The sequence below is a fragment of the Homarus americanus genome, unplaced genomic scaffold (genome assembly GCF_018991925.1).
Source record: "Homarus americanus isolate GMGI-L3 unplaced genomic scaffold, GMGI_Hamer_2.0 scaffold18703, whole genome shotgun sequence".
Lineage (NCBI taxonomy): Eukaryota > Metazoa > Arthropoda > Malacostraca > Decapoda > Nephropidae > Homarus > Homarus americanus.
This window is the reverse complement of record NW_024749779.1, coordinates 8580826-8603325: the sequence shown is the minus strand read 5'-3', so window position 1 is coordinate 8603325 and position 22500 is coordinate 8580826.

Sequence of the window (22500 nt, the reverse complement as noted above, 5' to 3'; positions counted from 1 at the left end):
AAGATTAATACCATGTATTCTGTTCTATGTACAAGTTTTAAATTTAGCCTTTCTTCTTATTCTGAATTGTTTTTTATGCAGATAAGTGATGATGTGTAAGAGTAAGGAAGATACTGACCAGAAATTATATTATGTGCATATTATGCGAATTCTATTGTTTACCTCTTGTGCTTACATCTACCTGTTTTCATTGTTGCTCATCTTATTATCCATTTTCTATACTGCTTATTTTTTCTAACCACTTTCTGTGCTGCCAATTTATCTTCACAATTTTCTATTATTTTTTCTATCTATTTTCTATGCTGTCAAACAATTACGTATCGAATTTCATTGGCTAATCCATCAGGTCCACCGATTTACAAACATGGAAAAGACTTGACGTGTGCGTGTGTGTGACTGAGCCGCTTGTGCACCAGCTCACTCACCAGTGTCATCATTCCAACAGTCACGCCTGAAACATTACACACAGTTACCTCGCCGCCACCAAGTCAATCATAATATATATTAATACAATGACGTGTGTGTCTTTGAGTCTGTATGTCTGTTTTCTCCATAATGGAAGCAGTTAGAGAACTGAACCTTTATACACTTATTTCGATTGCGGGGGGCTTTTACCCGTGTCAGGGAGGGAAAACTGTGACAATCAAGGTAAGGTTAGGTTAGGTTAGGTTAGGTTGAGGTAGTTACCCATATCAGAGAGGGCAAAATGTGGTGGTCAAGGTATATACCTAACCCGTGAGAAGTCGGGTAAATTTTCTAGTATGAAATATAAGTAGGAAATAATATGTTATCATGTAAAGATTTCCAGGTACTTACAACATTGAATAAAAATAAATAAATTTAAAGTAAGAGAAAATAGATGCCCGCATATATACCCAAACATGCGAACAAACGTATATACACATGCATATATACACATATGCACATATATTCACACAAATTCATGCATACACATAATAATAGTGGTATCCTTGCTCCTTGTATAAAGAAGATAGCCGGCCCAAGGGCCACCTAGGCGTGAATTTGTTTAAGGTGTAGAAACTGTCGCCAGCACATCAACCACACCCTGAGTTAACGAGCTGAGTAACCCATTGTCAAGGAATTGTCTGAGAAGACGGGACAACTCGCCGGCTACACTGGCTAACCATTACCCCGGAACACGATCCGCAAATCGATTAACATCCAAGTTCCCAATTATAGTTGGGTAGACAGAGGCAAATGGCGTAAAGAAACGTGCCCATAGTTTCACACTGCCCGGGGATCGAACCCAAGTCCGCTCGCTTCCGAGGCGAACATGCTGACCATTACACCACACACACACATATATGCATGGATACCCACGCATACATTCTCATACACATGCCTACACATAGCTACATACACACACATTTATATATCTACATTCAAAGCCTAATTTTCTAAATAGCAATTGTTTACATAACATCCATTGACGTACATTACAGAGATCCACAGAATAGATTCAATATGACCTCATAAATTAACATATTATTCCTTTACAACCAAATTCTCAGCGCTTACACAACAAACACGTCTCAAGGGACATCAGTCTCCAGAAGGACATCTTAAGTAATGCGTTCTCGAAGATTTACCTGCAGCCAGGACGAGGAAGGGACCTGCGAGTGCTTCGAGACTGAGAGGGGCGATGACGTCCTTACTGTCTGCGCTGGGAGGCCTCAAACACTGACTAGCATTGGTGATCTGTGAATTTATCCACCGATCTAGTAAGCCAGACTCGTTCATCATGATGATGCTGAGGACAACGGGAGAGCAGGAGAGAGGGAGAGAGAGAGAGAGAGAGAGAGCAGGAGAGAGAGGGAGAGAGAGAGAAAGAGAGAGAGAGAGAGAGAGAGAGAGAGAGAGAGATCATTAGTACTCCTTCGTATATGACTGGGGTGTGGAAAAACCTTCTTTGGGTAGACAATGTGGACGAAGTAAATTTTTAACCAAACTTTTACTCAATAATAGAACAAAAGACTTCACATTAATAGACAAACATCTATACTCATAGTAAAATTCTCTTTCACAAACAGGGATGTATAGAACGATGGAATAACCTACTGAGTTCTCTAGTCAGTAACACTTTTGAGATATAAAAACTAGGAAAGATAATGCCACGGGAGATAAGAGACCAGGCGAACCGTGACTCCGTCATTACTTTTCCATTAGTGGGTATGTGACCCTGGCCATGGAGGGGGCGAGTAGGAGAGTGTTAAATTGTTCATCGTGTCTCATGCCTGCAAAAAACTCATTTTAGCCAGTAGGCCCTAGTCCATGAGTTAGTTAAGGCCTCCTCGTCTGCTGCCTTAATGGAATGGGGCGCTACACTGAGTCTTTTACCGCGACACTATCACTGCCGCAAAACTACAGGAAGATCTAAACAAATTCTTCGAATGGTCTGAAAAATGGCAGATGAAATTCAACGTGGACAAATGTAAAGTGCTCAGTATAGGAGATGTAAACAGGGAAACCAGATACCAGATGAACAACGATGCCATAGGGAAATCCGACTGCATGAGAGATTTAGGAGTAATGATAAGTAGGAACCTTAAGCCAAGTAAACAATGTGTTTTTGCTTGTAACAAGGCTAATAAAGTACTTGGGTTCATACAAAGGAGTGTTAGTTACAAGACTAGCTAGGTCATCCTAAAACTGTATCTTGCGCTTGTGAGACCACACCTGGATTACGCAGTTCAGTTCTGGTCACCGTATTACAGAATGGATATAGAATCCTTGGAAAGAATTCAGAGGAGAATGACAAGACTAATCCCGGGCATTAGGAACCTTGAGTATAGAGACATGTTAAAGCATCTTAATTTGCACTCCCTCGAGAGACGTAGAGGTGTATAAATGGAAGTCAGGGCTAAACAAAGGGGACATTACTAAGGTACTCAAACTATCCAACCAGGAGCGAACTCGTAACAATGGTTTTAAATTAGACAAATTTAGATTTAGGCGCGAAATAGGTAAACACTGGTTTAGAAACAGAGTAGTGGATGAATGGAACAAGTTACCAAATATCATCATTAACTCGAATACGCTGAATAGCTTCAAACACGGGTTGGATGCTTATATGAGCAATAGGGGTTGGGTGTAAACGGGACTGCCCAGTATGGGCCAATAGTCCCGCTGCAGTTTCCTCCATTCTTATGTTCTTAAGAGAGACTGTCTGTGTGTCAACCCCAAGCCGCTTTAGGTAGTTATCATGTGTTCCACCGTCGAGATGCCAGTCAGTGACACGAGACTAAGTGCACCAAACCCATGGCTTTATTATTATTCCCCATGAAAATAGGATCACTTGTGAAGGCCTGTTGTAACGAGCGATCCAGGCTGACCTAGTGAACCTAACTGATTATATTCCCCGGTAAAGGGAATGTATCACTTGAGGAATTAAGGCTCTGATTAGTCAAACCATAGTAGTGTAATTAAATGTGCGGCCCCCAGGTTGAAAACTCCCTCTTTACAAAATTACTTTTATTATGGTGTGAATGTGAATGACTCATACAGTATATCCGTGCAAATTGTAAATCAGTGTATGGAACCTTGCAAGTGCAATTATCTGCCCGTATCTCTGAACCCTATCTCATTATTAATAAAGGTAATCTCTGATTAGTTATGACAAAGTATAACCAATAACTTAGATGGATGTTGGAAATAAATGGAATTCATTAAATCATCTTTTTTCAAGTGCAAATCATATGGAATGTCGGGTGGTGGAGTGAATTTCTCCGTAGTGATATACCATAACTTCTTGGGTGAGTAGCCAGTGTGAAGGTACCTGAACTCTACGATAAGAAAATAAGAAACACATATATCTGTCCACGCATAAATCCGTGACATAAATTTTCCTGGGTGTGACTGCACACATGGGGCAAAACAATATAAAGAAGAGTAACGTGCAGGTTTATCTGGAAATGTCTTACTTCTACTTAGACATCTTTATTCGCCTCTGTCCTTGTCAATCATATTCGTGAGTGGGACAGGTTTTCGATTCAATAATAACAAAAGCAAACTCAATTAACATTCACTCTTGTAAATGGGTAAAGATTATCCTTCCGTTTTTCTTACGGGATTAGCCTTACTTAGATGTCTTATTCACACTCACTCTTGTGTACTCTACACGTTCGTAATCTTCATATTGTTTTATTATATTTTATGCAATTGCTTACCTAAACTTTTTAATGGGGAATGCTCTAAAAAAGTAAGTAATCAATTCTTAAGCACGAATACTTGATTAAGATATGATGTATTTCAACCCCTCTGCCAGGTATATTTTTCTAACTTATCTTATGTAACACCAGGGGAGAATTGATAAATGGCAGTGAAGAAATAAGCAAAGCATTGAACAGCTACTTCTTATCAGCTTTCACAGAAGAAATTTGCCATGAAATTCCGGAGGTGGAACTGATATTTAAGGGAAAGGAAGAAGAGAAATTAAAGAATATCACTATCAGAAAAGAGGATGTTCTTAAGAAGATAAATAAACTAAAGAATACAAAATCCCCAGGGCAGGATGAAATTTTCCCTCGAGTCTTAAAAGAGTGTAGGGAACAGATTAGCGGACCCCTCGTAAACTTATTTACAAAATCAATAGACACTGGAGTTGTGCCAGAGTTGTGGAAACAGGCAAATGTAGTACCCATATTCAAAAAGGAACGAGCATCAGCGATCGAAATTACCGGCCGATCAGTTTGACGTCAGTAGTGGGGAAATTTCTTGAATCAATTATAGCAGATAGCATCCGATCGCATCTAGAGAAAAGCAAATTAATCTACGACTCTCAGCATGGGTTTACAAAGGGAAAATCTTGTCTAACAAATCTGCTAACGTTTTTAGGAAAGTCTTCGAGGTAGTAGATAATGACGAAATTTACGGTGTTATTTACTTAGACTTTAGCAAAGCATTTGACAGAGTACCGCATCAGAGAAAAATTAAGGCTCAGGCATCGAGGGAAAAGTTTTAAATTGATAAAATCATGGCTCACCGATAGAACGCAGAGGGTCAGCGTAGATGGTGTTAAATCTGAGTGGGGCCGTGTAACCAGTGGGGTTCCCCAGGGGTCAGTACTAGGCCCACTCTTGTTCATAATCTACATAAACGATTTGAATAATGGGATCAGCAGTGACATAAGTAAGTTTGCGGATGACACCAAAATAGGGCGGCAAATTAATTCAGGGCAGGATGCAAATGCATTACAGGAGGATCTAAATAAACTGCAGGGGTGGTCTGAAAAATGGCAAATGAAATTCAATACCAGCAGAAGTGCAGCGTGCCTTATAATGTATGCAGCCTTAACAACATCAACCCTAGAAAGTCGACTTGTGAAAGAGACCTGGGGTACTTGAAAGCGGACCTACGGCCTAGAAAGTGCGTTAATGTTCGAAATAAGGCAAACAGAGTATTGGGTTTTATATCTAGAAGTGTAAGTAACAAGAGTGCAGAGGTCTTATTGCAACTATATCTTGCGCTAGTCAGGCCGCACCTCGATTATGCGGTTCAGTTCTGGTGCCCCTATTATAGAATGGATATAAATTCACTAGAGTCGGTGCAGCGAAGAATGACAAAAATGATTCCGGGACTTAGAAACCTTCCATATCAGGATAGGTTAAAGAAACTTAACTTGCATTCCCTAGAAAGACGAAGAGTGCGGGGAGATATGATAGAAGTATTTAAGTGGGTGAAAGGAATCAATAAAGGGGATATAGATAAAGTTCTTATAATATCCGAGCAGGATAGGACTCGGAGCAACGGATTCAAGTTGGATAAGTTTAGGTTTAGGAGGGAGATAGGAAGAAACTGGTTCACAAATAGGGTGGTGGACGCGTGGAACAAGCTTAGCAACTTTGTAGTAAGTGCGGGAGCTCTGGAAAGTTTCAAAAGGAGGCTAGATAGATTCATGGATGATAGAGAGTCGTAGTAACTCTCGACAGGAGCTGCCATGCACAGGCCAACCGGCCTATTGCAGACTCCTTATTTTCTTATGTTCTTATGTTTCTTATGTTCCTACTGCGCACTAAGGAATGAAGACTCGATATTGTATTAACAATAAATCCCCATAATATTATAATTTTACCACATGCAGACAGATAATGTGGCCTTGCATAATTGGTTACCTCTACTAATTTTTAGCGTTATTTTTTTCATCACATTATTCGCATCCCTCTCTGCTGCTTTTATCCTTTTTACCCTCCAATTCGATAATTATTTGAGTTGGAATAAAACTAAGTTCTTTGAATACATTCCTGGTAAAAACGAATATATCGTTTCGAGAATATAGTTTCAATTAATGTTGATATGTAATGAAACACTCGTTATTAACATCGTGGTGGACTGAACATTTCTTGTGGAGTAATATGGAGGCTAGGAATAGTTCAGCCTAGTAACATTGAATTAAAATTAAGATTTAGCAATTAGGAAAATAGTTAATGAGAATGAAATAGAAGGTTGAACATTTTACATACATTTCATCAGTTTGTCTGCGGTAAGTTGAATTCATCTTGAAAGCCATTGCCAGCATAGCGTTTGAGAACACCTTCTGATTGGAGATGTACAGGTGGCACCTCCCGGTTGTGCTGTAGTAGTAAACAAGTACTTTATTGACATTATGGTATACGTTATGAGTTTTAAAGGCATAACACATAACAACGCCACCTTAGCAGTGGCCAACATGAGAGGCTATTTGTTTGAACTGCAGGTGATCTCTCTCTCTCTCTCTCTCTCTCTCTCTCTCTCTCTCTCTCTCTCTATAGGGATAGGTTTTCGATTCAAAAATAACAAAAGCAAACTCAATTAACATTCAATCTTGTAAATAGGTGAAGATTATCCTTCAGTTTTCTTACGTGATTAGCCTTACTTAGATGTCTTATTTACACTCACTCTTGTGCACTCTACACGTTCGTAATCTTCATATTGTTCTATTTTATATATATATATATATATATATATATATATATATATATATATATATATATATATATATATATATATATATATATATATATATATGCTGATCACCACAAGGAAAGAAGAAAACACGAAGTTCCCTAGCGCTTTCGTGTAATTCACATCTTCAGGGGTGAGTACAGACTAAGGAGAAATACTTGAGAAGGCTAATATATACAGTAGAGGGGAGTGAGATTTTTTTTTTTTTTATTGGGCACTCCCCTACATCCTTGTGTAAGGTGAAGCGCAGAAGCGTTTACAGCGCCCAACAGGGAAGCATGCTAAGTTCATGCTTGCCTTTATGTCTCATGAGTTAAGGGGGTAGAAGTGAGATCAAGTCCCTAGGGGAGAGCAGGGGTCGTCACTGTTCTGGTCATAAGGCAGTGTCCCTTACTAATCTTCTTAATCCAAAGAAATTGACCATGCTACCTCTAAGCACAGCAGCTGTCCATAGTCAGGTCATAGGGTAAGATGACCCAATCTTCTCACCTGGTTACAAATCTTCTTAATCACAAAATTATCCAGTTTGTACATACCATTACTCAAATTCATGTTGATAGATTCGGTATGTCTTATGAGACTGGATTCTATAATGTTCCTACTGTCAATTGAATTACAAGGTAATATTGAGGAGGCATTATCCCAGTCAATGCAATGTTTATTATCTCTCATATGAATGAACAGAGCATTGGATTCCTGGCCTGTCCTAACACTATATTTATGCAGGTTAAGTCTAGTTATAAGATCTTTACCCGTCCGACCTAAGTAGAACATACAACATTCCTTGCAAGGAACCTCGTAAATGCAGCCGCCTGCATTGTTGGGGGAGTTCTTAATTAACATTTGTTTTACAGTGCATGAGTTTTTAAATGCCACATTAACGTTCCAGGTTTTCAGTTGTATAGGAATTTAAGATAATTTTTTGTTAAATCGTAATGCTAAGAGATTCTTATTGTCATGGGTGGGCTTAGGATCAGTTCTATAAAAAGATTTCCTTGTAATGTTAAGGCATTTGTCTATAAAAGACCTAGGGTACTTAAGGTTCAAGCTAATATTATTAATATATTTATATTCCTCATCAATGAATTCCTGACTGCATATTCTTAGAGCACGTAAAAACATTGATGAAAATATTGACGGTTTGACTCTATTATGGTGGGCAGAATAATAATGAATGTATGAACACACATTAGTACTGTAGGTTTCCTATAAATACTGAACTTAAAGGTGAAGCCTATTCTGTGGATCAGAAAGTCTAGGAATGGTAATTTGCAGTCATTCTCTAATTCCACAGTGAATTTGATCGAGGAGACTTTGTGTTTCTTGTTTCCTTTGCGGTTGATAGCATATACTGGATCACCGCACCTTCAGATTTTACTTGCATATATATATATATATATATATATATATATATATATATATATATATATATATATATATATATATATATATATATATATATATATATATATATATATATATATATATATATATATATATATATATATATATATATATATATATATATATATATATATTTCATTAGCCCAATAAAGCAGGCGGACTTCTACACATAATCAACACCTCACCCCGCCAGGGTTCGAACCCACAGCCCACGAGCCCATGACTGTGACCGTGGAATGCTACCTCTGAACCAACAGAGGTTCACGGCGCCATAAGCTCGTTGAACAGGCTTTGTGTGAAATATAACAGAGTCTAGGACTGCTTTCAGTATCTTGGTGGTCCAGAGGTAGCGTTCCCTGGTCACTGTCATGGGCTCGTGGGCCGTGGGTTCGAATCCTGGCGGGGTGAGGTGTTGAATATATATATATATATATATATATATATATATATATATATATATATATATATATATATTTCAAAAGTTAATGAAGCCAACCCAAAGTCCCAGGACATGGATTTCTTCATGGAGGTCTCGTCACAGAGAGCTGCGAATTCCCCATTAGCAATGGCCTTGCGCGCCGACCAGCAGTCAGGGAAGGTGCCAGATGAACCCGTCACGACCTTCTGCCTCATAGGGTTACCAGACTCCTGTAGTGGTTAAGTGAATATGACTTATTAGGTGTGTATCAGCAATGAGACGAAAAATATGTCAATATGTTTACAGATCAAAAAAATTTCAAATCAAAGATAGGTTTACTAAGTCATTTGAATTGTATTTCACACAAACAACACCAGACAACAACACTCAGTAAAACGTAGGGATGCACCGGATTTTTTATAGTGGTACTGGTACAGTTTCATGAATTAACATTTAATTAACTTAATGTTTCTTACTTCTAATTGATCAATCAATCAGAGTACCACACTGTCCTCATATATGTGGGTTCGCGACCACAAACCTCCACTTTAAACGTTCTTGGGGTGTTTTTATCAATCCCCAACGTTTTGTATCTCTCTGGGGGCCCAGTTATTAATTTAATTCATCCATGCCCTCAATTTTGCCCATTAATATTTCTGTTATTATTCCCTCATCCCTAATTATATGGCCAAAGCATCTAAATTTTCTTCTTCTGTACATTTCAAGTATTTCTCTTGAAGTTTTTGCTAATCTAAGTATTTCTTCATTTGTTTTCCTCTCAGTGTAGCTTATTGTTAGTATTCCCCCTTTAATACCACATTTAAAAGGCCTCCAACCTCTTTCTGGTATCTGGTGAAAGTGTCCACGTTTCTGACCCACACATCAGTCCTTGTCATAATGGAGCCTTCTAACAATTTTTTTTCTGAAATTGAAGTTAATGTCTCTTTTCATTATTTATTTGGTTAATATTTAGTAGTTGCCAACACCTACTTATATATTGAGTCTTATATTGGAAAAAAGAATATACATTAAAAATATTTTATTTATATAGCGTTTCCACTGGAAATCTATATTTTTCGAGTAATTTAACCGATAAAATTACCAAAACATTAGTTTTTCAAAGTGGGCAGGGCTTTGAAATAGAGTGAAAATGTGGAGTACTAAAAAGGACACCTTTCTGTGTTTAGTATGTGTTGGTTGGTGTTTTCGGTGTTTAGTATATGATGGGGTTGTTTTCGGTGTTCGGATGAGCAGAGACCCAAAAACTTGAATGCAATTCTTAATATTTTTACAAGTTAGGGAAAGGTTAGGTCAGGTCTTCAGAAGTGGTTTTTTTTTTATTATTTACCCCACATTTTCCCTATACCTCAAAGCCCTGCTCGCTTTAAACAAGTAATATTGTTGGTAATTTTATTGGTTAAAATACTCGACAAATATAAATTTCTTATGGAAACACTATATAATAAATAATGTTTAGTTCTTTTCTCTTTCTCCCTATAAAAGGCTTAGTATATAAGTAGGTGTTGGCAACTACTAAATGTTTACCAGGTCTTTTAGATTATTAAATGCAACAATAAAACATCCTGAATGGTTAATGAATATTGATGCATGTATAGCAATTTTTTTTTACATCTTAAATCATATCTATTGCACTGTATATGCCATGTACAGTACAAAACACTGAGTTTGAGGCAGCTGACTGAGCTGACTGAGCGTTTAACCGGCCAAGTACTGGACTCGTTATTCTGATGGTCCTGTGTCCTGTCACAAACACCACGTCAAGGACTGAGGGAACACCACGGAACCAGTTGATGTTATTTAAGATTCTTTACAAATAGTCTGTTTTTTGCATATTTATAAATAAGGAGAAATAAAATTTAAAACTTAATATAATTTTTCAAATGAATGAATGAATGGATGAATTAATTAATGATTATGAATATTATCTTCGCGCCGCAACAGCCAAGGCATATGGCGTAGAGGATAATTAATGATAAAAGGGTCAACTAAAATTAAAGTGAACGATTTGCTTTATTTTCGTCATTTTAATCTTAGTTTAACCTTTTATTATATCTCTGGTTTCATATGACCCTGGCTGTTGCGGCGCTAAGATAACATTCATTCATTTATTCATTCATGCGAAGAAAATTAATGATAAAACGTTAAAACTTAAATTAAAATGCTGAAAATAAAATAAAACTGGAAATAAAAAGACCAAAAAGGAAACTATAAGAATAGATAATCCCATAAAAGATAGAGGACGCCATTTTCCTTCAAAAACATTACTCTTACCCCTCGGGTAACATGATTCTTTCCACAGCACCGCAGAGATAGTGTAAGAACCATTTCCACCACGCCACCGGTCCTCCAGACTGGGACACTGGACCAGCAAGTGTCGTACAGTCAAATGAACCAGGCCGTGAGCCTCGCCACCATCCATGTGTCAACTGGGTATGGCCGATACGGAGACAAGTCAAGGCAGTCTGTAAGCTGAGAGGCATCGTCGAGTACCGCCACGGATGCACCACATCAGTTGTCTCCGGCATTCTGTTTATCCCCCACTCTAGCCCACTGGTCCTGCCACAAGCGATGGACAGCCCTCCGGAGGACAGGGTGGATGTACCCGGTGAGGGAGAGGCATCCCTTAGGGCTGGCCTGCAGCCGCTGCGGCATGCCTTGTCTTCCCATCGGCCTCCTCATTGCCATTAACCCCGACGTGAGCAGGTACCAAGCAGGACTGGACCACCCGTTCACCCACGCCGCCCGAGTAGAAAGAGTCACTCTAAGACTTTGACGACAAGGGGTGAGGCGAGCTACAAAACTCAAGTACCTGTAAGGCACTACTTGAGTCACTGCAAATAGTAAAATGTTTAGAATGATCATTATACCAAAAAAGCAATGCAGTGCAGCTAAAATCCTACTTCTCTCAGCCGTAAAAAAAATGAGGCAATGACGAGTAACGCACTGGAATAAATAAATGTCCTTGATACTGCAGAATATCCTACCCCAGCATCCATCTTTGACCCGCTCGTGAAGAAGGACTGAAACAGAGTTACCGTGCTCAGCAGCATGCTCCAAAAAGAGCGATTGAACGTGGCATTCCCTAGAAAGACGAAGAGTGCGGGGAGATATGATAGAAGTATTTAAGTGGGTGAAAGGAATCAATAAAGGAGATATAGATAAAGTTCTTATAATATCCGAGCAGGATAGGACATGTAGCAACGGATTTAAGTTGGATAAGTTTAAGTTTAGGAGGGAGATAGGAAGGAACGGGTTCACAAATAGGGTGGTAGACGAGTGGAATAAGCTTAGCAACGTTGTAGTAAGTGCTTGAACTCTGGAAAGTTTTAAAAGGAGGCTAGATACTGTAGATTCATGGATGATAGACAGTGGTAGTAACTCTCGACGGAGCTGCCATGCACAGGCCAACCGGCCTATTGAAGCCTCCTTAGTTTCTTATGTTCTTATAAGCATCCTTGAAACCCTAAAAATAACGGCAAATTTCCAACCCCGGCAGCTGCCAGTGAGTTCTAGGGGAAAATAGTCGAGTATAAAACTGGCAGAGTCAAAAACCTGGATAGACTGAGCTCGTCGACGAGATACCCCGCATGGAAGCCAAAGAGGTGAGGTACAGAAGGTATCTGCCGACATTCAGGGTGGAGGTCAAGTCTGGAAGGAGCGGCATAAAGAAGGGAACCAGGGAACCACTGAGCGCAGTATTAAAGCCGTACAGCCAGATGTTGTCGTCGTATGTCCAGAGGGGGTTCATCCTCATCACACGGAAGACTGAGAATGGGGGAACATCTACTTTATAAGCATCAGTAGCCAGGAAATGCCAGTGTGGTGGACAGGGTCTTAATATGCAAACGAGAAAGCGTCGTGGAGGAATACAACCCATAGCCATAACCAAGTTTAGGCCGAACCAACGCACGGTATCGACGAAGGAGTGTGGTTCGATCAGTATCCCAAGAGATATATGAGAGCATACAGATAAGAGACATCCGGCGTAGATACACTGTCTTTAATTCTCGTAGGTGTGTTAACCTATGTGAGACGGTGGTCTAGGACCATACCTAGAAATCGAGTCTGCTCCATTACCAGGAGTCTCCTGCCATACAAATCTGGGTACAGTATTAATCAAAGAAAATCGGAAGCCGTGGGAATCTAACCAATGGACAACAAGGGTAAGCGTCAAATGGCAATTGGATGTGCCGTTCGGCTACATCTAGACGGGAAGAGACATATGAGATGGAAAAGTCATCCACGTAAAGAGTGGTACAAACATCCTGGGGCATACATCTGGCTATGGCCCCCATGCCATTGATGGGCAAAGCAAACAGGGAGACACTGGGGACACTGCCCAGAGGAACACCCTCATCCTATGTGAGGGTGGCCGAGAGGGCAGTACCTATCCTCACCCTAAAGGTACGGTCGTTATGGAAGGCTCGTATAAGCAAATGCATCCGTTCCCTGAGGCCAAAAGAATGTAAAATCTGCAGTATCTCGTACCGCCATGCAGTGTCATACGCCTTCTCAATGTCGAAGAAGACACTTACCACGTACTGTCGAGATGCAAAAATCCGACATATGGAAGTGTCCAATCGAACAAGCGCATCCATCGTCGAATGATACCGTCGAAAACCACAATGGGCAGTCGAGATATGGCCACTCTTCTCCAAATACCATACCAGGCGCGCAATGACTATCATCTCAAATAGTTTAAACATGCAAACAGTCAGGGCTATGGGTCGGTAGCTGAGAGGCACGGATGAGTCTTTACCAGGCATAGGGAAAGGGATGACGACTGCAGTGTTCCAAGAGGAAGGAATAAAACTATCCCTCCACATCCAATTAAACAGCCCCAGCAGGAACAACAGGGACTTGCGACTGAGGTGACGGATCATGGCATATGGGATGTTTTATGGCCTGAGTGAGAAAGCGTATCGTAGTGCCATTAGGGAATAAGAAACATTGCAACACTCGTCCCTACAGGACGAGAAGTCCAGCTGATGACATTCCTGAACCTCCAACTGGTGCCGCACCGCTGGAGACCTTGTAGCACTCTTAGACACGCTAACAAATGCCTCGTCAAGTACGCTAGCTACTGCCACACTGTCACTAAGGTATGGAAAGTTCACTGGAATATTGGAGAAAGGTTGAGAAGTATTCGACAGCACTATCAACTTCTGGGAACTCTACAACATCTCGATCCACAGTGGCGAACCCCCGAAACGACAACTAGTCAGCCATGTCCAGTCGCCAGCAAGGGATACGTGGTGATGAGAGGACGTCGGAGGAAGAGAGGCGGACGGGGTAATGGTAACTCCAGCAGAGATCTCCTGTAATTCTTCACGTTAAGTCGAGAAGGGCGTCGGGAAAACTCAAGGAGAGATCAATTACAAATATAGTGTCTTTCTGAGCATGGTAATGTGTGTGGTCACCGGTATTTAGAAAACCGAGATCCAGGGCGTCAGCCACGGAAACAACCATAGGTCCTCTGCAAATGGTGACCCCTGTCATCCCATAGGGTCTGTCAGGGCTGTAACGAGCAGGATGGTTGCCCGCCGCTCGTTTGCTTGTTCGCGTCCCCCACTTTGGGGGGTAGACGGAGATGAGAACGTCACTGCTGCCTCGACACACAAATCAGGCACTACCTAGCAGTCATCACAGCTGTACTTGCACCCCGTTGTTCGTTCAAATTCTGGTTGTGTTCTCATCTGAGGTCCTGGACTCGTGGCCTGATTCCCCAGACTTTCACAAATCGACTGTCAATCTCCGGACACCTACCCCAGCTACTACCGCGGCTGCCACTTCATTGCCACTTCCGCCACCCCATCTACATGCCCTGGCGTCTCTTCTGTCTAGCAAGACATCGCCTGCCGGCGCCAAATGAGGAAGCTGCCTTGACCTTCCCCCTGAGAGCAGATCACTGCTTTCCAGAACCTTCCACAGGGCCGCCGCCGTAGGAAATATCTGTCCATTGTTTGATTCGCTTAATTGTTTGACTCCCGTAATTGTTTGACTCCCTTATTTGTTTGATTCCATTAATTGTTTGACTCCCTTTATTGTTTGGTTCCATTAATTGTTTGATTGCATTAATTGTTTAACTCCCGTAATTGTTATTTGATGTTTGTGTGAGTGGTGTCAGAGTTTTGTGCTATTTTCATAGTAAAGAGAAGTCAATCTCGAACGGTTGTTTGTTAGCCCTCAGAAAACCATGGTTCTTGAGTTTCCTCTTATAAGATCCTGATTAGACTGGCAATGGATTTCCATCCCTAAGTACCAGACCTTTAGAGGACCAGCACGGCCATTAAAATCACCAAATATTTAAACGGGGGATAAGGTAGACGGACCTCAGTTAGAAGACCCTCTCTGTCAATCGGTGAGTTTAGTGCACCGTAGGTGGAATTGGAGATCGACTACCTTTAGGGGTGAGGTAATATTAAAAAGTTAAAAGATATATCCGAGAGGTATCTACAATATAAAAATAGCTGCTGCCCCATGATGTCCCTGTGCCGGATCATGGGGGGAGTAAAAAGCAGAGTAATGCCTGGAAGGGGGTGGGAGTACTAGCCAACCATGGTTTCCTGCAGACAGGCATAGACCGGCTGGAACTGGCGCAAAAACAGTTGGAGCTCCTTCCAGTTTTCCCGTAACCCACAGAGATTCCACTGAAGGAAATTGAACATTGTTATTACTTATGGGGCTTTGAAGTTCCCTTAGACGGGAGCTTCTCAGTGCCCACTATATTCTTGTATAGTCCCGCGAATGTGACTTGACCGCGGGCTTGTTAATCCTGTAATAGGAGACCGAGAGTAAATTATTAGATTCCTAAGAAGCCAAACCTCCACGGATGACTTTGTAGGACCTGAATCCTGCGAGGGAGCGGCCCCATGGGCCTGAAGATCAAAAGCATCCGGTAGAGAGATAGCCGGAGGGGATAACGGGGGTAGATGTGACAGCCGTGGCCGACACCTGGGTGGCCTTCCGAGACCCACAATAGGCTGGTCCTGTTCTGGTTCGACGAAGCACCATAAGCGGCCGAAACGGGCCGGGGGAGTTGGTAATAAAAGCATCAGTTGAGGGAGATGAACGATGAGCAGCAGAGGGAATTACAGCATTTTGTCGCAGCAAAGGAACTTCTTGACGCACAAACCGGGAGAGAGCTCGATGCTTTGCCTCGGCAAAGCTCACCTTCTCCTTGTTTCGAATCTCGAGTACCTCTCTCTCAACACTGTATCGTTCGCACTCCTTTGACGAGTCTTGGTGAGTACCATGGCAGTTGGAACACGAGACTGGACCTGGACAGTTGGAAGACCCTTCTGCAAACTGCGACATGAGCGTCTAACATGCTTAAACTCTTGGCAGTGGAAGCATTGCCTAGAGTTGGGCACTTATGGTTTCACCTGGAGTTGGAACCAGGGCCAATTTGACTCTTTCTGGTAAAGCTAGCCTTTCAAATGTTAATAACAAAGTATGGTTTGGAATAAGGATATCCATCAACGTCTACTGTCATCACATCTTATGAAACTAATTATTATAAAAATTGTTCTTCTGAATATTTCATCAGGTCTCTAAAGAAGACGACTCCTTTGCAAGAATGAGGGTTACGTGAGGGGCACATGAAATCTGAGCTCCGAGGACTTGAGAGATCTTTCTTAGGCGAGCACTCTCCTACGGGGACGTACCTCCCCCAGGAGGCTTCCATCTCTCTGGGGGGGAAACACAAATCTCGCGGCCTCAAATCCGGACAAGGGTGAGATGTACTTCTAATTTGTTTTTGACTTTTAGGCCTCACCTCAAATTTATCACTGTTCGACCAGCCAGCCGGCGAGGTCGAAAAGGAAGGGACATGAGTCCCAATAGCACTATCTGGTGGGTCTTCATATACTGAATATCAATATTTTACTTTCCCATTCCCATTTTACTTTCCCATTATTGTCTCCAGGGGTAGTGAGGACGTATACGCACCCTACCACTTGGCCCTGATGGCGGCGGCAGGACCATTGCGACGCCAGCCAAATGGTGGTCGCTTGACTCTATAGCCACTGTTGACTAGCCGATTGACTTGACTGGGCCTGAGTCAAGCTGCCCGTTTAGCCGGAATAAGGGATCGAAGGGACGTGCTGCAAGCCACAGGGCGCAGCGTGCGGAATCTCTTATTTCCCCAGGACCTCACCAACATCAGGTCAAGCCTCAAATGGGACTCCTTCAAGGAGTCTTTCTGTTTCAAGCAGGGGAGGAACCTGGAAGACGCCATCCCTAATGACATCGACGACGCGGTCGAGAAATGGTATACTGATGTGAAGATGGAGATGGACAACAACATCCCGACCATTCCCCACCCTCACACTAGTCAACAGCTGAAGCAGCTGAGTGTCCAGTATAACAGTATAATCACGTGAAACAGCTAGCCAGTATCCGCAGGTGGACGCAAGAGCTGAGAGACCGGTTCCGAGAGCTAAAGACGGACATCCAACACGAGAGCAAACGTCTGCATGAACAAAAGTGGGCCGCCTTGGTGTGGGAGGCAGCCAACAACTACCGCGACTCTGCTGCCTTCTGTTCGACCAAAACAACGAAAAAATATTCAAAGAGGAAAACAAAGAACAGTTATATCGGCGATATTTGCGAAAGATCTTTACTATTAGTGAACAGGAGAACAAGGGCTTCGACAGGGAGTCTAGGGAGGACATTTTAGGTCAGTTGCAAGACCAGCAGCACCTGGTCCAGTCTCTCGCACCGACTGACTTCACTAGACTGGCGGACGACAGCTACCTGACGGAGCACATAGTTACTGCAGATGTGTCATCCGTCATAAAAGGGTTTAAAAACAAGTCACCTGGCCAAAGCCATATAAACTTCCCGAGAACATGATAGATATGATAGAGAGGCTCACTCATATATGCAATGCCTGCCTCGCCTCTGGATACTTCCCTAAGATGTTCAAAATCGCCGTTATCCGCCTCATCCAAAAGCAGGGAAGCCTCTGAACAAAGTCTAAAACTTTCGGCCGATATCGCTACTGGGGGTACCAGTCAAAATCCTCGAATAAAATAGTAGACAAGCAGCTGCGGATGTATCTGGAGGACGAAGACGTGCATAATCCCCTCCAGTTCGGCTTCCGCCAGTACCGAGCCACATCCTCTGCCATACCCCAGGCCTACGAGCAGATCGTCAACGCCATTACTGGCCACCTGCAGTACAACGTAGTGCTGAGGGACGTCATCAAGGCGTTTGGCAAAGCTTGGCACGCGGGGTTGCAGTATAAATTCACACAAATGGGGCAACCCGAAAACCTGATTCGCTTGCTGTGCAACTTCATTATGGACCGCAAAGCCAAAATCAAGATGCAAGAACATTGTGGAGAGGAATTCTCACTCTCAAGCGGCGTGCCTTAGGGCTCTTGTCTCTCTTTACACGGGTGGCCTGATACCCCCAATCGTCAAAAGCGAGTATGACGATGATGTGACACAAATTGTCACTGCCCAGGAAAGTCCACGGCAAGGATGGCGCGACTCACTGCTCGGGCAATACAGTCGAGGATATCTCAAGGTATGAAAATATATGGAAGATAAAATAAACAAAACGAAATTCGAGGTCATACCCAAAGCCAAACTCAAGCCGAGCCCATTGATGATTGCTTGGCTTCATCATCTCTCGGAGGGCATCACGTCTCACGTGAAGGACAGCCTAAAGACACTCAAATTTGCTGCCGCTAAATTAAAACGTTTTAAACTGATGCCTGGGAAGATACAAGTCCACCTGAACGAGGTGCTGGTGAGGCCCGGGTTGGAGTACCCACACGTCCCACTTGTTACGCTCAGTAAGACCAAACTACGACAACTACAGAGCTTCCAAAACAAGTGTCTGAGGTCAGCCAGTGGGCAAGCGCCATTCTACCAGGAGACAGTGCAAGCCGTCCACATGAGAAGTAAAACGGAGGCTTTCAACATCAGGTACCATCGCCTTGGGAAGAAAGTTTTGGACAAGCTCCTGGACGATCCTCACAGTCCAGACCACCTACGCAGGGAAGACATCAACGGAGGGTGACCCCACGGCTGGCAGCGACCCATCTATGTCCCTCACAACGATCCACCTTAGATTGAAACTCACAATCTAGTGAGTCCACAAAGTAATACAGTAATACGATTTTAATAATCATGGAACTGTAAAATCAAACTAGTCATTATCAACCAAAGTAGCCATTGGGCAACCTCATCCTAAATCCTAGGTTACCTTAGTTAGCCAATAAACTCTGTAATATGTAAAACAAGGGGTGTCGTCCCCCTCTGTTTAACTCATTAAACTTCTTTTCCAACCTTTCCCCCCACGACTTTATGTTGTGACTTCTCCATCCCTCATGTCTGGCTGTGCCTTGAGCCCCAGCATGCCTTCCATCCTTTCCCCACCTTAGCCTAAAAAAATGAAAAAGACTTCCTCTCCTAGCACTACGGGTCGCCACGTACGGCCTGTGGTAGACTGGGCCAGGGGAGGATGCACCAGCACTGCACCACCCCTCTCTCCAGGGTCTTTGTGCACCTGGTAATTATTTCGTCTATTATACCTCCGTTGGTAGCCCTGAGCCCTAACTGGGGACGGAGAGGGGGGGGGGGGAACTCTCCTCTAGTACGACTCACCAGATCATCGGGACCTCAAGCCCCCTTACGACAAGGTGGTTCCCACTAAGGGGGTAATATATAAAATACCACATGCAGTTAATGGGTCATTAATGCAAGGTTGTATGTTATGCAGTAAGCATGTGTGATTCATCTTTGAGCAACACTGTCGTCCTCTGTTTGGGAACCACTGCAATAAGTAAACAATAATAACTTAAACCTTTATATTAGTAGTTTCAGTTTAAGAAATTACTTTTTTTTTACATTGACCAATAATACCATACAGAACTAGGATTTCTGAATGCCATGTACTTAAAAGAACTTGAACAAAATTTTAATAGCATTAACACCCTAAATTACGGTTCCAGTACATCCCTAGTAAAAAGAGAAAATATTCTACATATACAAACGATGTTACAAATTGCGTAAAACTAAAGAAAAAGTACAAATGGTGAATGTTCAATATCCATGTTACCACCAAGAACTGTGGCATCATAGAACCAGCCTCCAGGCGCCAGGGCAAGTCAGTCTGCGACACCAGGTCAGCCAGTGAGTCTATGGGGATGGTAACCCGAGGCACCGTCAATATTGCCATCAGGATGCCACCGTAGGAGGACATGAACACTAAGGAGGCCAGGAGCCATGTGGTCACTATAAGGCGGCCTCCGTCCTTTTTGGGCAGCCACTCTGAGCCTGTGGGATGATGGAGAAAGGTGAACATGGCCATGAGGATATTTGAGATAATGAACACTACTGTAAAGTATAATATAATTAATCATTTCCTACAAAGACATTGCCATGCTTCAGCAAACTATTTCTTGATAACACCTGCAGGCTGGCTCACTGTGTACGTGGTACAATAAGTATTAGACCTCTTTCACACAAGAGTTCTTTTTGTCTCGCGAAAAATATATGCTCATGTGGTATAAAAAAAAAGTCGTTTTCACTCGGATTTTTTTCCCGTCACGCGTCAGTTCATTTCCACAGGTAGCTTTTGCACTTCCACAATCAGTAGTTTTGTATCTACAGTGCAGGTACTTAATCTCATATTACATTGTTTTACTGAAGCATTATAAATAAATATATATATATATATATATATATATATATATATATATATATATATATATATATATATATATATATATATATAACTTCAGCAATGGACTTGTAACGTAAGCGTAGTTTCATAACGAAGAGGAGAAAGGTTTGTCAAGATTTTTGTGTTTTTCCTGGTTCTCCTCTTCGTTATATATATATATATATATATATATATATATATATATATATATATATATATATGTATATATATATTTCATTTTTAGTCCATATAACACGCGGACTTTGAACATACAATCAACGACCTCACCAGCCAGGACTCGAACCCTCGACCTACTGTGTGGGACCATTGAATGCTACCAACCATGCCACAAAGACACTAAAAGCAGTTCTAGACTATGTTATATTTCACACAAAGCCTGTTCATCGAGCTGATGGTGCCGTGAACCTCTCATTGGGAACTGCCCGTGCCATTTATGTGGATGTCAGTAACATTTTACCCAGTCCAGATGGTATGAAACACGAGGTACCATATATACTTCATTTTTAGTCCATATAATATGCGGACTTTGAACATATAATCAACGACCTCACCAGCCAGAACTCGAACCCTCGACCTACTGTGTGGGACCAGGGAACGCTACGGACCATGCAAGTAAATCACTGTGGGTGCGCGTGATCCACGTATATGCTGATAAACACAAGGAAAGAAGAAAACACGAAGTTTCCAAGCGCTTTCGTGTAATTCACATCTTCAGGGGTAAGTACAGACTAAAGAGAAGTACAAAACAAGGTATATATATATACAGAGGAGGGTGAGATCAAGTCCACAATGGTCAGGTATTAGGTAATGACCCTACTAATCTTCAAAAAGAACCGTTGCAGTCGGTAGACAGGTCAGAGGGTAAGCTGATCCAACCTTCTAACCTGGTTACAAATCTTCTTAATTACGAAATTATCCAGTTTGTACATACCATTACTCAAATTCAAGTTGACGGATTCGGTATGTTTAATGAGACTAGATTCTATAACGTTCCTACTGTCAATTGAAATACAAGGTAATATTGAGGAGGCAATATTCCAGTCTATGCAATGCTTAATATCCCTCAAATAAACAAACAGAGCATTGGATTCCTGGCCTGTCCTAACAGTATATTTATGTTGTTCAAGTCTAGTTACAAGATCTTTACCTGACTGGCCTAAGTAAAACATATTACATTCATTGCAAGGAACCTTATAAATGTAGCCACCTGTGTTGTTGGGGGAGTTCTTGATTAACATTTGTTTAACAGTGCATGAGTTTTTAAATGCCACATTGACGTTCCAGGTTTTTAGTGGTAAAGGAATTTGAGAGAAGTTTTTGTGAAATGGTAATACTAACAGATTCTTATGGGCGTGGGTGGGCTTGGGATTGGTTCTATAGAAAGATTTCTTAGTAATGTTAAGGCATTTGTCTATGAAAGATCTAGCGTATATAAGGTTCAAGCCAATATTATAGATATATTGATATTCCTCATCAATGAATTCCGGGCTGCAAATTCTCAAAGCACGTAAAAACATTGATGAAAATACTGACTGTTTGACTTTATTATGGTGGGCAGAATAATAATGAATGTATGAACACACATTAGTAGGTTTCCTATAAATACTGAACTTAAAGGTGTTACATATTCTGTGGATCAGACAGTCTAGGAAAGGCAATTTACAGTCATGCTCTAATTCCACAGTGAATTTGATTGAGGGGGCTAAGTTATTAAGTTGTGGCAGGAAAAGTTTTAGGTCCTCATTACATGGCCAGAGACATAATACATGATCAACATATCTAAACCAGACTGCTGAGGGTGGTAAAAAAGTTTCTTTTCAAAGAATTCCATATTTAGGTTGCTTAATACAGGTGGGAGTGGATTACCCATTGCCTTGTAATGCAATTGAAAGTAGGAACATTATAGAATCTAGTCTCATTAAACATACCGAATCCGTCAACATAAATTTGAGTAATGGTACGTACAAACTGGATAATTTCGTAATTAAGAAGATTTG